The sequence below is a fragment of the Cervus canadensis genome, chromosome 17 (genome assembly GCF_019320065.1).
Source record: "Cervus canadensis isolate Bull #8, Minnesota chromosome 17, ASM1932006v1, whole genome shotgun sequence".
Classification (NCBI taxonomy): domain Eukaryota; kingdom Metazoa; phylum Chordata; class Mammalia; order Artiodactyla; family Cervidae; genus Cervus; species Cervus canadensis.
The window spans coordinates 18500575-18518047 of NC_057402.1; the positions used below are offsets into that span (position 1 = coordinate 18500575).

At 38.9% G+C, this 17473-nt stretch overlaps 1 pseudogene; it reads right to left on the minus strand.

Annotated features, from left to right (window-relative positions):
* Positions 1 to 324: 324 nt before the first annotated feature.
* LOC122454909 overlaps positions 325 to 17473 on the minus strand; it is a 45114-nt pseudogene continuing 27965 nt past the window's right edge.

A 17473-nucleotide genomic window follows, 5' to 3' on the forward strand; every position in this document is an offset into this window, starting at 1 on the left:
GAGCTTCCCTGGTGGCTCAGTGGTAAATAATCTGTCTGCCAATGCAGGAGATGTGGGTTTAATCCCTGGGTTGGAAGATCTTTTGGAGAAGGAAATGGAAACCCATTCCAGTATCCTTGCCTGGGAAATCCCATGGACAGAGGAGCCTGACAGGCTGAAGTCCATAGGGTTGCAAAGAGTTGGACATGACAAAGTGACTTAGTATGCATGCACTGAGGCCTGCAAAAAGAGATGCACAGAGCTACATGAGAGTCTCATTAGACTCCAACTAAAAACACAGAGAACTATGACTACTATTTCCAGCCAGGTGCCCCATGATCATAGTCACATAACAGACCAAGATGATGTTGGGTCTTGAGCCAGACTCGCAAAGTTCTCTGGCCTTGGCCTTGGTACAGAGTCTCTGCATTTGATCTTTTTGATGTTTTTCAGGATCATGTCATGTAGAGGACATACTGATTCCTTAGTTCTGATACAATGAGTTGAAGGCTGTCATAGTCTTTCTCATCAATCTCTGTCATGGTGCAGGAGGAAAGTCCTCCATATGGGGATATTTAGCTATTTTGAAAATTGATTTGGCTCCTGTAACATAATATCCAGAAATTGATTCAGATGAAATGCAGCTCTCAACATTCTTAGTTCTGTAACTGTCTTCTCCTGAATATATACCCCAAAGTCATTCCCATCATCTATCCTAGGAGTTAGGAGCTGTACCCACATTTTTACCAAGTCACATTTCAGGATCAGCAGCCAGATCACAGGTTTCACTTTCTCAAAAATATCCAGTAATTTCTGGTTGCTTTTTTAGCATCCCATGCATCATTAACACCCTGGTTCCCTGGAAGGCTTCTTCACACTCACTCAATCTTCACTACTTGGAAGTGGGATCTTCCAGTCCATTGTGGCTATTGGTGAGTAGAACAGGGCCACAGATTCAGGTCTGAGTGGATCTGAGTTAGGTTATGAATGTTTAGGATTGGTTCCTTCAAAAAACTGACAGGTTCTAACAACATCTTTGAAGGAAAGTATGCCACCAAGTATTCTGCCTCATTGGTAACCCAAAGGGACTAGAAGTATCTCAGTGCTGCCCTAGCTTGACTCACACACCACATAGCTTGCACACTCCCACCCTCAGTGCTGCCTTCATACTGTTCTCCTGATGCCCACTCACTCTGTGTTGCTGTTCAGTTGCTCACTTGTATCCTACTCTTTGCAACCCCATGGATGCGGCACACCAGGCGTCCCTGTCCTTTACTATCTCCTAGAGTTTGCTCAAACTCATGTCCATCAAGTCAATGATGCCATCCAACCATTTCATCCTCCTTTACCCCCTTCTCCTCCTGCCCTCAATCCTTCCTAGCATTAGGGTTTTTTCCCAGTGAGATGGCTCTTTGCATCAGGTAGCCAAAGTATAGGAGTTTTAACTTCAGCATCAGTCCTTCCAATGAATATTCAGGGTTGATTTCCTTTAGGATTGATCGATTTGATCTCCTTGCTGTCAAAGGGACTCTCAAGAGTCTTCTCCAGCACCACAGTTTGAAAGTATATCACTCATTCTACATATACCTGTGTTCCAATTTTTACTTCAGTCATCAAATAGAAAACTTGAAAAAAAATCTAATTTGCCACATAGTAGCTATTTCCATGTTGTTTCTTTCTTCCTAAAGTCCCAAGATTCCTTCTTTAATCATGAACATTTTGCTTAAAGAAGTTCCTTTAGCCATTCATTTACAGTAGTAGGTGTGCTGGCAACAAATTTTGTTTCCCATTATTTGAGAATGTCTTTATGCTCTCCTTAATTTCTATATTTAAGCTATTGCTTTTTGTCTTCATTTCTGATGTTCCAAATTTCTTTTATCATTTCCCCTTTGTCTTAGCTTCCTAGGGTTGCCAAGCAAAGTACTGTACACTTGGTGGATGGTCTTCAAAACAGAAACTTACTGTCTCATATGTTCTAGATGCTAGCTGTCCAAGATCAAGTGGTTTGTAGGATTTGTTCCTTCTGGGATCTGTGAAGGAACATTTGTTCCATTCCTCTCTGTGTCTCCATGTTGTCTTCCCACCTTCCTTGTCTTTGTGTCCAAAATTCTTTGTATAATGACACCAGTCACATTGAGGTAGATTGGAGACCACCTCAATGGTCATATTTCACTTGATTCCCTCTGTAAGAAATCTGAGGACTTCAATATACCTTTTTTGGGGAGACTGGGGGGGAGACACATCAATCTGTAACATTCTCTTTTTGAAGAAACTCCTTTAAGTGATTATTTTAGAACAGTTCTCTTGCAATGAGTTTAGTTTTGCTTCATCTGAGAAAGCTCTTATTTTATCTTTATCCTTAAATGATATCTGCCTGAATATTGAAGCTGAGTTTACAGCTTTTTCCTCTCAGGACTTACCACTGCTTCCTCTAATTTCAGGAGCTCATGGTATCTAGTGAGAAATCTGCAGTCATTAATTTACTGTTCCCTACAGACAGTGCTTTGCTATTTTGTTTTCTCTGAGAATTTTTTAAATATTATTTTTCTATATATGTCATTTTCAGTAGTATCTGGTCATGGAGTCCTATTTACCCTTTTTTGGGATTCACTAAGTTTCTTCAACTGGTAAGTTTACATCTCAGCACCATGTTTAGGAAATTTCTATTCTTGATTTTTTCAAAGTTTTTTCAGCACTTTGCTCTTTCTCTTCTCCTGATAATCCAAAGACAGAAATAATGTACATATTTGGTTGTAGGACATAAGGCTATTGTCATTAATTTTTTTCACTCATGTTTCAATTAGATAATGAACCTTTATCTTCAATTTCATTATTCCTCTGTTATCTCTACTCTGCTAATTATTCCCTGTATGCAGTAATTTGTGTTTGTCTAGTTTTTTTTTTCCCCCAGGTAACATGTATCTTACATTTCATTGCTGAAACTAATTTTCCTTTTGGTTTCAAGTATCTTTCTAAATCGTTTTCTAGAGCTTTGTGAAATTAATAGTGTCTTTAAAGTCTTTGTCAAATAATTTCAATATATATGTCACTTCATCACTGGTGTGTCTTGATCTTTTTTTTTCCCATATGAGATAAAATTTTCCTGGTTCTTCAAATTCCAAGGAATTCTGAATTTTACCCAAGACATATTTATTGTTGTACAATGAGACTCTGAGTCTTGATTAAATCCTGTGGTGAACAGGATTTAATTTGACAGCCTCCCGTGAGCTACAGTTTTAAATTCAATTTTGATTCCAATCCTTTTTGCATTATTCAGAACAGTTCCATGTGTGTACCAGTCAATATCCAGACCTAGGTAGTAGTCTACCCGTTCAATTCTTAAAGCATTTGACGTACTGAATGGAATCAGATGCACACATGCAGAGTTTGAGGGTGAGGTAAGAAATGTTTAAACAGCACTTCCCTCTACACATCACCTCATACTTCTGGTTTCTTTGGGTTCATCTCTGGAACTCTATTCAGAAGGCTGGGGTTTTATATACTCTGCCTTGCTGGTCAGGCCCCAAACTGCTCCTGCATACAGAAAAACAAGGACAGAAACAAACAAACAAGAAACAAAATGGAATTCCACCCATTCTATTGGAAACACAGTTCCAAAGAAGGAGAAAGAAGATTCCTCTCCCTTAGAATTTTGGCTTCCTTAAGCTGTATTGCTGCCAGCTGAGGCTGCCTTGATGGGACTGCTTAAGGATCAGAGCAAAGAAGAATGAAAGAAAGCAAACCAAAGAAATAGTTATACACACTCTCTGAGTGTTAGAGGTTCCCTTTCGCACCCCTTGGCCAGACTAAAGGCTTTGTATTGGAGTTCCCTCTGTTTATTCCCAGTGGCGTCTCTTGGCACTTTGGGTTCAAATCACTACATACTAGGGGGGAAAAAATGGTAAACTGCCTGTAGATTCTGCTGGATCTATCTGCTTGTGAGGGCCCTCAGCATTCATTAGAACATACAGGTAGTGTGTATATGTATCTTTTCCAGAACTTGAACTCAAAATATATGTATTTTTGTGTAATTTCATTTTATACTAAAAACAAAAAGGGAAACACATGAATACTACAGACCAATTTCATTTCTTCAACACTGATATAAAAAATCCTACACAAGACAGTTTCTTGATTCCATGATTTTGTAACATTTCAAGAAGCAAAGCAAGGCAAAGATGTATGTTTTGTGTATATTACATATTGATCATACACAACAAAAGAATACTAGAAAATATGGGAATGGTATTCATCAATTTCAGGAATTTTATTAACTCTAGATTCTAAGAAAGAGGAAAGAACAGTATGTGGACTTAAAGTCTATTTTTGCAAGTTTTCTTTCTAAAAGAGAAATAAAATCATCTAAAGGTAATATAATGTTCATTTGATTACAATAATAAATTGGTAGGTATATGTAATATTAGTTTCTGCTGTTTTCTCTGTGTTTCAAATGTCACAATGAAAAGTTAAAATACTAAAAATCTTATAAAAACTAATTTTCTCAGTTCACAAAGTGGCAGTTACAAGCAGACACACAGGCAAGTTTGGCCTTGGAGTAGAAATGAAGCAGGACAAAGGCTAACAGAGTTTTGCCAAGAGAATTCACAAGTCATAGCTAACATCCTTTTTTAACAACACAAGAGATGACTCTATACATGGACATCACCTGGCGGTCAATACCAAAATCAGATTGACTGTACTCTGCAGTCAAAGATGGAGAAGCTCTATACAGTCAGCAATAACAAGACTGGGAGCTGACTGTGGCACAGATCATGAACTCCTTATTGCCAAATTCAGACTTAAATTGAAGAAAGTAGGGAAAGCCACTAAGCCATTCAGGTATGACCTAAATCAAATCCCTTACGATTATACAGTATAAGTAACAAATAGACTCAAGGGATCAGGTCTGATAGACAGAATGCCTGAAGAGCTGTGGATGGAGGCTTGTGACATTGTTCAGGAGGTGGTGATCAAAACTATCCCCCTAAAAAGAAATACAAAAAGACAAAAATGGCTGTCCAAAGAGGCTTACAAATAGCTGAGAAAAGAGAAGCTAAAGGCAAAGGAGGAAAGGAAAGATATACCATCTGAATGCAGAGTTCCAAAGAACAGCAAAGAGAGGTAAGAAAGTCTTCCTAAGTGAACAATGCAAAGAAACAGAGGAAGACGATAGAATGGGAAAGACTAGAGATCTCATCAAGAAAATTAGATACCAAGGGAATCTTTCATGCAAAGATGGGCACAATAAAGGGCAAAAACATCATGGACCTAACAAAAGCAGAAGATATTAAGAAGAGTTGACAAAAATACCTAGAACTGTACAAAAAAGATCTTCAGGACCCAGATAACTATGATGGTGTGATAACTCACCTAGAGTCAGACATCCTGAAATGCAAAGTCAAGAGGGCATTAGGAAGCATCACTATGAACAAAGTTAGTGAACATGAAGGAACTCGAGCTGAGTTTTTTCTGATTTTAAAAGCTGATGCTGTTAAAGTGCTGCACTCAATATGCCAGGAAATATGGAAAACTCAGCAGTGGCCACAGGACTGTAAAAGTCAGTTTTCATTCCAATCCTAAAAAAGGACAATGCCAAAGAATGTTCAAATTACTGCACAATTGCACTCACTTCACATACTAGCAAAGTAATGCTCAAACTTCTCCAAGGCTGGCTCGATAGTACATGAACAGAGAACTTCCAGAAGTTCAATCTGGATTTAAGAAAGGCAGAGGGAAAAGATATCAAATTGCCAACATCTGTTACATCATAGAAAAAGCAAGAGAATTTCAGGAAAATATTTACTTCTGCTTTATTGACTATGCGTTTGACTCTGTGGGTCACAATAAACTGGAAAATTCTGAAAGAGATGGGAATACCAGATTGCCTTGTCTTCCTCCAGAGAAACCTGTATACAGGTCAAGAAGCAACAGTTAGAACCAGACATGGAACAACAGACTGGTTCAAAATTGGGAAAGGAGTACGTCAAAGCTGTATATTGCCACCCTGCTTATTTAGCTTCTATGCAGAGTACATCACGTGAAATGCCGGGCTGGATGAAGCACAAGCTGGAATCAAGATTGCCTGGAGAAATATCAATAACCTCAGATATGCATATGAAACCACCTTAATGGCAGAAAATAAAGAGGAACTACAGATCCTCTTGATGAAGTTGAAAGAGGAGAGTGAAAAGCTGGCTTAAAACTCAAAATTCAGAAAACTGAGATCCTGACATTGAGTCCCATCACTTCAAGGCAAATAGATGGGGAATCAACGGAAACAGTGACAGACTGTATTTTCTTGGGCTCCAAAATCACTGTAGGTGGTGACTGCAGCCATGAAATTAAAAGACACTTTCTCCTTGGAAGAAAAGCTATGATAAACCTAGACAGAATATTAAACAGCAAACATTACTTGGCTGACAAATGTCTACCTAGTTAAAGCTATGGTTTTTCCAGTAGCCATATATGGATGTGAGTGTTGCAACATAAAGAAGACTGAGCACCAAAGAAATGATGCTTTTGAACTGTGGTGTTGGAAAAGACTCTTGAGAGTCCCTTGGACTGTAAGAAGATCAAATCAGCCAATCCCCAAAGGAAATCAGTTCTGACTATTCATTGGAAGCTCTTATACTGAAGCTGAAGTCCCAATACTTTGGCCACCTGATGCAAAGAACCAACTCATTAGAAACTACCCTGAGGCTGGGAAACTTTGAAGGCAGGAGAAGGGGATGATAGAGGACGAGATGGTTGGATGGCATCACTGACTCAGAGGGCATGAGTTTGAACAAGTTCTGGGAGATGGTGATGGACAGGGAAGCCTGGCATGCTGTAGTCTATAGGGTTGCCAAGAGTCAGACATGACTGAGCACCAAACAACAACTGCTAACTATAGTAACAGTAATTTGTAGGGAGATAATAGCTATATGACAAAGAAATGAAAATTAAACCTTTGCTAACAGTTTTATACCATATTTGTATTTTATAATGGTAGAATTTCATATAAAATATATCATCTACAACATAAAAGTGACAACATACATCTCCAAATACAAATGGTAAGCCATTTGGGGCATATATACTTGAGCTGAAACTAGTGTGCTGGTTGATTAGATAAAAGAAGAACACGGAAGTGATACATTTCAAATCTGAGTGTAAGTGAACTTATGAAAGGAAAACGTGCATTTGCCACTAGCATTTCAACATGTTTGAGTACCTCAATTGATTTAGGAATTATTATTCTTACAAAACACTAAGAGTCAAGTCATTTGGTAAAGTGGAAGGATGTTCTTAACTTTGTAAAGTGATTTTGTCATTCAAAATTTCAATAATAAACATGTTTTATAAAAAGAAAATAAATTTTACAAACTATACTCCAGTGTGATATATATGTATTTGCCAATTATTTTCATTTGTTTGATTCTGCCCTACTCTGAAGTTATACAAGACTGAAAAAGAGATTTAATCATTCCCATTATCATGACATTTTTGAATCTTATATTACTGAGGACAGCAAAGTAATTTCTTAAGGCCAGACTTATCTAGTATGCACTGAATCATCTAAACCCTTTTCAATCTTTCCTTTTAAGGAACAGGAAAGTAAGACCAAAAAAAAAAAAAAAAACAACTATTACTAATTTGGCTCTTTATTTGTCTAAACTATGTTATTATTATTTCCCTAAATTATTTTTCTCATATTTCACAGCATTCAGCTAGCAGAGTCATCTGAACATGATTAATATGCAGTAAAATATGTGGAATAAATTAATAAAATTATAAATACTCAGAAGTTAGCATTATTCTCATAAATTTTAGACAAACACATAAACCAGTAAGGGAATAAAACTATTTTAGTTTGAAATAATTGAGACTATTGCAAGGTATATTCAGTTCAGTTCAGTTCAGTCGCTCACTCACGTCCAACTCTTTGCGACGCTATGGACTGAAGCATTCCAGGCCTTCCTGTCCATCACCAACTCCGGGAGTTTACTCAAACTCATGTCTGTTGAGTCGGTGATGCCATCCAACCATCTCATCCTCTGTCACCCCCTTTTCCTCCTGCCCCCAATCTTTCCCAGCATCAGGGTCTTTTCAAATGAGTCAGCTCTTCGCATCAGGTAGACAAAGTATTGGAGTTTCAGCTTCAGCATCAGTCCTTCCAATGAACACCCAGGACTGATCTCCTTTAGGATGAACTGGTTGGATCTCCTTGCAATCCAAGGGACTCTCAAGAGTCTTCTCCAACAACACAGTTCAAAAACATCAATTCTTTGGTGCTCAGCTTTCTTTATAGTCCAACTCTCACATCCATACATAACTACTGGAAAAACCATAGCCTTGAAGGACCTTTGTTGACAAAGTAATGTGTCTCCTTTTTAATATGCTGTCTAGGTTGGTCATAACTTTCCTTCCAAGGAGTAAACGTCTTTTAATTTCACGGCTACAATCACCATCTGCAGTGATTTGGGAGGCCAAAAAATAAAGTCAGCCACTGTTTCCACTGTTTCCCCATCTATTTGCCATGAAGTGATGGGACCAGATGCCATGATCTTAGTTTTCTGAATGTTGAGCTTTAAGCCAACTTTTTCACTCTCCTCTTTCGCTTTCATCAAGAGGCTCTTTAGTTTTTCTTCACTTTCTGCCATAAGGGTGGTATCATCTGCATATCTGAGGTTATTGATATTTCTCCTGGCAATCTTGATTCCAGCTTGTGCTTCTTCCAGCCCAGCATTTCTCATGATGTACTTTGCATATAAGTTAAATAATCAGGGTGACAATATACAGTCTTGATGTACTCCTTTTCCTATTTGGAACCAGTGTGTTGTTCCATGTCCAGTTCTAACTGTTGCTTCCTGACCTGCATACAGGTTTCTCAAGAGGCAGGTCAAGTGGTCTGGTATTTCCATATCTTTCAGAATTTTCCACAGTTTATTGTGATATACAAAGTCAAAGGTTTTGGCATTGTCAATAAAGCAAAATATATGAGATTTATTTCTAATTTTCCAAAAGGGACATCTGTAAATTGAATCTGTGTCCTGGATTTCTTTTTATTTTTTTTTTAGTTCTCAACAATGTATCTGAGCTGAAAGGTTATCAGCATACTGAAAACCATGTAATTGAAGGACTATTATCTCTTGGCTTTGCTCTGATTCTGAAGGAAGAACAGTTACTAGAATGATGTCAGAGTAAAGAGCCTTGATAAAATTTAGTAGCCCAAGAATTGTAATGCACCGTGGACAGGTATTGTGAGTTTTATTTCCCTCTAATGGATAAGTAAATGAATAAACACAAGGAAAAAAGCACAAGTGTGCTTTGATGTGCTTGCTTAAATTCATTTATAATATTGAGATGTCTCATGTAGAGTACTGAGACAACTGCATTGTAAAATTTGCAAACAGAAAAATAAATATGTGCTTATTATCCAGCAAGGGTGCTGAATCAGTGAAATGAATCACTAGAAAATCTGCAATCAGTATCAAATTATTTTTCTGTTTTCTGAAAGTCAATGGTCATGAGGCAGAAACAATGAGATAAAGTGCTGCTTTTCCTCTTTCAAGTTAATATAGGAAAGTCACAGAACAAACATTAACAAAAGGAAATTTTAAATGTCATTTTTATTTGCTTTTGAGAGAATTAATTTTTGTAGAAATTAGTATTTACATTGCTAATAATTATTTCTGATAAGACCAAATCTAAAATAATTTGCATCACCTAAACATATGGTCTTGGGCAGAAAAATCATCAAAAAAGAGTAAGATATATCATTTTTGAAAGATCATATGCTAAAAAATTAGATAAAATATTTAATTCTCAGGCCAATATCATAACTAATACAGCTTTTCACTTTAACCATCTTACAGATAGCACTGAAGGAGTTTGGTAAAATGCTAAGGTGACAGCAAATGGTAGACCAAGGATTGAAACACAAGCAGTCTGGTTCCAGACTTTATAGTCTATTAGGAAGGCATCAAGGCATGTTATGACAGATCAATCTGGTATAGTTTAAATGTTTCACATGTATAATGGATACTTGAATAATCTGGATTTATTTTTAGCATAAGATACTGACAGAAAGGGCCAATGATTAAGAATCCAGATGGCTCAGATGGTAAAGAAATCTGACTGCAATGCAGGAGACACAGGTTTGATCCCTAGGTCAGGAAGATCCCTGGAGGAGGGCAATCCATTCCAGTATTCTTGCCTGAAGAATTTCATGGACAGAGAGAATTCCATGGTGGGCTCCAGTCCATGGGATCACAAAGAGTCAGACATGACTAAGCGGCTAAAATTTCATTGACAGAAAGTGTTATTGAATCAGGGTTTCATAGCAAGGTGAAGAAGGAAATGGCAACCCACTCCAGTATTCTTGACTGGAGAATTCCAGGGACAGAGGAGCCTGGTGGATTACAGCCCATGGGGTCACAAAGAGTTGGGCACGACTGAATGACCAACTTTCAACTTAACAGTAAGGAGCAATAAGAAGGACTTCTTAAATGAACAATACAAAGATTTAGAGGTAAAAAATAGAATGAGAAAGAACAGAGATCTCTTCAAGAAAATTGTAGATATCAAGGGGACATTTCATGCAAGGATGAGCATGATAAAGGACAGAAATGGTAAAACACAGAAGAGATTAAGAAGAGGTGGCAACAATGCACAGAAGAACTATACAAGGAAATTACTAATGACCTGGATATCGATGATGGTGGGGTCACTCACCTAGAGTCAGACATCCTAGAATGTGAACTCAAGTGGGCCTTAGGAAGTATTACTATGAACAAAGCTAGTTGAGGTGACAAGATTCCAACTGAGCTATTGATAATCCTAAAAGATGATGTTGTTAAAGACTGTACTCAATATGTCCACAAATTTGAAAATCTTGGCAGTGGCCACAGGACAAGAAAAGGTCGGTTTTCATTCCAATCCCAAAGAAGGGCAACGAAAAGAATGTTCAAACTACTGTACAACCATGCTCATTTCACATGCAAGTTTATGCTCAAAATCCTTTAAGCTGGACTTCAGCAGTACATGAACTGAGAACTTCCATATGTACAAACTGGGTTTTGAAGAGGCAGAACAACCAGACACCAAATTGCCAACACTGGTTGGATCATGGAGAGCAAAGTAATTCCAGAAAAAAACAACCTACTGCTGCTTCATTGACTCTGCTAAACCTTTGACTGTGTGGATGACAACAAACTGTGGAAAATTATTAAAGAGATGGGACTACCAGATCACCTTACCTATCTCTTGGGAAACCTGTTTGTAAATTAAGAAGCAACAGTTAGAACTGGACATGGAAAAACTGACTGGTTTGAAATTGGGAAAGGAGGATGACCAGGGTATGTTGTCACCCTGCTTATTTAACTTCTATGCAGAGTACATCACCTGAAATGCTGGGTTGGATGAATCACAAGCTGGATTCAAGACTGCTGAGAGAAATATCAACAACCTCAGATAGGCAGATGGTACCAATCTAATGGCAGAAAATGAAGAGGAACTAAAGAGCCTCTTGAGAGGAGGGAACTAAGATGGCAGAGGAACAGGATGGGGAGACCACTTTCTCCCCTACAAATTCCTCAAAAGAACATTTGAACGCTGGGCAAACTCCACAAAACAACTTCTGATCACTAGCAGAGGACATCAGACACCCAGAAAAGCAGCCCATTGTCTTTGAAAGGAGGTAGGACAAAATATAAAAGATAAAAAGAGAAACAAAAGAGCTAGGGACAGAGACCCATCCCGGGAAGGGAGTCTTAATGGAGGAAGTTTCCAAACACCAGGAAACCCTCTCACTGGCAGGTCTGGGGGAAGTTTTCGAAGGAGGGCAAACTAACTGGGAGGAAAAATAAATAAAACCCACAGTTTACATGCCTAAAAGCAACTCCCAGCAGAAAAGTACCCCAGACGCCCGCACCCACCACCAGCAGACCACCAGCAAGTGGGGGCGGAACGGAGAGGAGCGGGGGGGTGGGGGGGGAGGGGGCAGTGTGGGTGTGGACCAGCCCCGAATGCCCTGAGGGCAATCGGAGGGAGCTAACGTGAGATAGCAACTTAAACTGTGAGAATTAAGTTGGGAAAAGCCCTAAACTTAGGCACTACCCGCCGGTTCCCAGAACGAAGGACTGAGCAAATACCAGAGAAGAGCTACCTGGCGGCGGACCGGCCCATCCCCTGCTGAAGGCAGGAGGCAGCGGGGAGGGGAAAGGGGCAAACTCGGCCCCAGAAATGGCATCCCTACCAAACAGCAAACAGGCTTCCAGCTTCTAACCAAAGACTTCCTTGAGATCCTGGATAGTCGACATCCACCAGGAGGGTCGCAGCTAGAGTCCAGCTCCCCAGAACTGACACAAGGCGCGCGCTACCGGCGCGCAGGGAAACTGAGGCTGGGACCGCGGAGGGGATGAGGCGCCCTGCACCTAGGGAGAGTGCACTCCTCAAGCTCCTGGCTGCCTGAGCTGCCCCAACCAGGGAAGGCACAAAACGTAGGCCCAATCGAGTCTGTGCTTTTGTGGAGAACCTGAAAACCTGAATCTGAGCGGCTTAGGCCTGTGAAGTCCACGCAACGCAGGGCCAGCTCCCCGGAGAGCAGCCTGGAGCCTGAGCAGTGTAGACAGGAAAGCACACACGCCCGCCCCGAGTGGGGGCAAACCCAGTGTGGCCGGAAAACCGCGAGTGCTCCCCACACAGGCCAGTGACATTTGTCTGCAGCGCCCCTCCCTCCCACAGCACGACTGAACAAGCGAACCTAAACAAGAGACCACCTCCGCCCGCCTGTGTCAGGGTGGAAATTAGACACTGAAGAGACCTGCAAACAGAAGCCAAAGAAACAAAGGGAACCGCTTCAGAAGTGACCGGTGCAGCAGATTAAAATCCCTGTAGTTAACACCGACTACACTGGAAGGGGCCTATAGATAGCGAGAAGTGTAAGTTGGAACAAGTAGCTGTCTGAAACTGAGCCAAACCCACACTGCCCACAACAGCTCCAGAGAAATTCCTAGATATATTTTTACTACTATTTTTTTTTATTTTTAATTAAAAAATTTTTTTTCTCTTTCTTTTTTTACTTTTTCTTTCTTTCTTTTATTAAAGTCTTCTATTGCTCCTCTATTACTCCTTAATTTTCATTTTTATAACCCACTATAACCTGGTTAAAAAAAAAAATCCTAATTTTTTTTTTTTAGGATCCTATTTTTAATGCAAACTCCATATATATTTCTTAAATTTTTGTGTGTTTTTGTGGTTTTTTACTATTGTATTTTTAAGAGTCTAAACTCTACTCTAGATTTTTAATCTTTGTTTTTCAGTATTTGCTATCAATTTTGGACATTTAAGAATCCAACCTTCAGTACACATTTTTACTCAGGAGTGTGATTACTGGTTTGATCACACTCTCCCCCTTTTGATTCTTTTTCTCCCCCAGATCACCTCTATTTCCTCCCTCCCCCTTCTCTTCTCAATCCAATTCTGTGAATCTCTGTGGGTGTTCTGGGCTGCGGAGAACACTTAGGGAACAGAGTACTGCCTAGATCTGTCTCTCTCCTCTCTTGAATCCCCCTTTTTCTCCTCCTGCTCACCTCTATCTCCTTCCTCCCTCTCCTCTTCTTCATGTAACTCTGTGAACCTCTCTGGGTGTCCCTCACTGTGGAGAATCCTTTCACCATTAACCTAGAAGTTTTATTATCACTGCTATATGGAGGGAGAAGTCTTGAGGCTACTGGAAAATAAGACTGAAACCCAGAGGCAAGAGGCTTAAGCCCAAAACCTGAGAACACCAGAGAACTCCAGACTACAGGGTATATTAATTAATAAGAGATCATCCAAAAGCCTCCATACCTACACTAAAACCAACCACCACCCAAGAGCCAATAAGTTCCAGAGCAAGACATACCACACAAATTCTCCAGCAACGCAGGAATATAGCCCTGAAAGTCAATATACAGGCTGCCCAAATTCACACCAAACCCATAGACCCATCTCAAAACTCACTACTGGACACTCCATTGCACTCCAGAGAGAAGAAATCCAGCTCCATCCGCCACAACACTGACACAAGCTTCTCTAACCAGCAAACCTCGACAAGCCAAACACCAAGCCCCACCCACTGGGAGAAACCTCCACAATAAAAAAGAACCACAGACTACCAGAATACAAAAAGGCCACCCCAAATCCAGCAACTAAATAAGATGAAAAGGCAGAGAAATACCCAGCAGGTAAAGGAACATGAAAAATGCCCACCAAGCCAAACAAAAGAGGAGGATATAGAGAATCTACCTGAAAAAGAATTTAGAATCATGATAATAAAAATGATCCAAAATCTTGAAAACAAAATGGAGTTACAGATAAATAGCCTGGAGACAAAGATTGAGAAGATGCAAGAAATGTTTAACAAGAACCTAGAAGAAATAAGAAAGAGTCAATTAAAAATGAATAATGCAATAAATGAGATCAAAAACACTCTGGAGGGAACCAATAATAGAATAACAGAGGCAGAAGATAGGATAAGTGAGGTAGAAGATAAAATGGTGGAAATAAATGAAGCAGAGAGGAAAAAAGAATTAAAAGAAATGAGGACAACCTCAGGGACCTCTGGGACACTGTGAAACACCCCAACATTCGAATATTAGGAGTCCCAGAAGAAGAAGACAAAAAGAAAGGCCATGAGAAGATACTCGAGGACATAATAGCTGAAAACTTCCCCAAAATGGGGAAGGAAATAGCCACCCAAGTCCAAGAAACCCAGAGAGTCCCAAACAGGATAAACCCAAGGCAAAACACCCCAAGACACATATTAGTCAAATTAACAAAGATCAAACACAAAGAACAAATATTAAAAGCAGCAAGGGAGAAACAACAAATAACACACAAGGGGATTCCCATAAGGATAACAGCTGATCTTTCAATAGAAACTCTTCAGGCCAGAAAGGAATGGCAGGACATACTTAAAGTTATGAAAGAAAATAACCTACAACCCAGATTACTGTACCCAGCAAGGATTTCATTCAGATATGAAGGAGAATTCAAAAGCTTTACAGACAAGCAAAAACTGAGAGAATTCAGCACCACAAAACCAGCTCTTCAACAAATGCTAAAGGATCTCTCTAGACAGGAAACAGAGAAAGTTTGTATGAACATGAACCCAAAACAACGAAGTAAATGGCAACGGGACCATTCTTATCAATAATTACCTTAAATGTAAATGGGTTGAATGCCCCAACTAAAAGACAAAGACTGGCTGAATGGATACAAAAGCAAGACCCCTATATATGCTGTCTACAAGAGACCCACCTCAAAGCAAGGGACACATACAGACTGAAAGTGAAGGGCTGGAAAAAAATATTCCACGCAAATGGAGACCAAAAGAAAGCAGGAGTCGCAATACTTATATCAGATAAAATAGACTTCAAAATAAAGGCTGTGAAAAGAGACAAAGAAGGACACTACATAATGATCAAAGGATCAATCCAAGAAGAAGATATAACAATTATAAATATATATGCACCCAACATAGGAGCACCACAATATGTAAGGCAAATGCTAACAAGAATGAAGGGGGAAATTAACAATAACACAACAATAGTGGGAGACTTTAATACCCCACTCACAACTATGGACAGATCAACTAAACAGAAAATTAACAAGGAAACACAAACTTTAAATGACACAATGGTCCAGCTAGACCTAATTGATATCTATAGGGCATTTCACCGCAAAACAATCAATTTCACCTTTTTCTCACGGGCACATGGAACCTTCTCCAGAATAGATCACATCCTGGGCCATAAATATAGCCTTGGGAAATTCAAAAAAATTGAAATCATTCCAGCAATCTTTTCTGACCACAATGCAGTAAGGTTAGATCTCAATTACAGGAAAAAAAAAAAAAACTATTAAAAATTCCAACATATGGAGGCTAAATAACACGCTTCTAAATAACAAACAAATCATAGAAGAAATAAAAAAAGAAATCAAAATATGCACAGAAACAAATGAAAATGAAAACACAACAACCCAAAACCTATGGGACACTGTAAAAGCAGTGCTAAGGGGAAGGTTCATAGCATTACAGGCTTACCTCAAGAAACAAGAAAAAAGTCAAATAAGTAGCCTAACTCTACACCTAAAGCAACTAGAGAAGGAAGAAATGAAGAACCCCAGGGTTAGTAGAAGGAAAGAAATCTTTAAAATTAGGGCAGAAATAAATGCAAAAGAAACAAAAGAGACCATAGCAAAAATCAACAAAGCTAAAAGTTGGTTTTTTGAAAAGGTAAATAAAATTGACAAGCCATTAGCCAGACTCATCAAGAAGCAAGGGAGAAGAACCAGATCAACAAAATTAGAAATGAAAATGGAGAGATCACAACAGACAACTCTGAAATACAAAGGATCATAAGAGACTACTACCAGCAGCTCTATGCCAATAAAATGGACAACTTGGATGAAATGGGACAAATTCTTAGAAAAGTATAACTTTCCAAAACTGAACCAGGAAGAAATAGAAGATCTTAACAGACACACCACAAGCATGGAAATCAAAACTGTAATCAGAAATCTTCCAGCAAACAAAAGCCCAGGACCAGATGGCTTCACAGCTGAATTCTACCAAAAATTTAGAGAAGAGCTAACACCTATCTTATTCAAACTCTTCCAGAAAATTGCAAAAGGCGGCAAACTTCCAAACTCAATCTATGAAGCCATCATCACCCTAATACCAAAACCAGACAAAGATGCCACAAAAAAAGAAAACTACAGGCCAATATCACTGATGAACACAGATGCAAAAATCCTTGACAAAATTCTAGCAAACAGAATCCAACAACATATTAAAAAGATCATACATCATGACCAAGTGGGCTTTATCCCAGGAATGCAAGGATTCCTTAATATCCACAAATCAATCAATGTAATACACCACATTAACAAATTGAAAGATAAAAACCATATGATTATCTCAATAGATGCAGAAAAAGCCTTTGAAAAAATTCAACATCCATTTATGATAAAAATTCTCCAGAAAGCAGGCATAGAAGGAACACACCTCAACATAATAAAAGCTATATATAACAAACCCACAGCAAGCATTATCCTCAATGGTGAAAAATTGAAAGCATTTCCCTTAAAGTCAAGAATAAGATAAGGGTGTCCACTCTCACCACTACTATTCAACATAGTTTTGGAACTGTTGGCCACAGCAATCAGAGCAGAAAAAGAAATAAAAGGAATCCAGATAGGAAAAGAAGAAGTAAAACTCTCACTGTTTGCAGATGACATGATCCTCTACATAGAAAACCCTAAAGACTCTACCAGAAAATTACTAGAGCTAATCAATGAACACAGTAATGTTGCAGGATATAAAATTAACACACAGAAATCCCTTGCATTCCTATATACTAACAATGAGAAAACAGAGAAATTAAGGAAACAATACCATTCACCATTGCAACAAAAAGAATAAAATACTTAGGAGTATATCTACCTAAAGAAACAAAAGACCTAT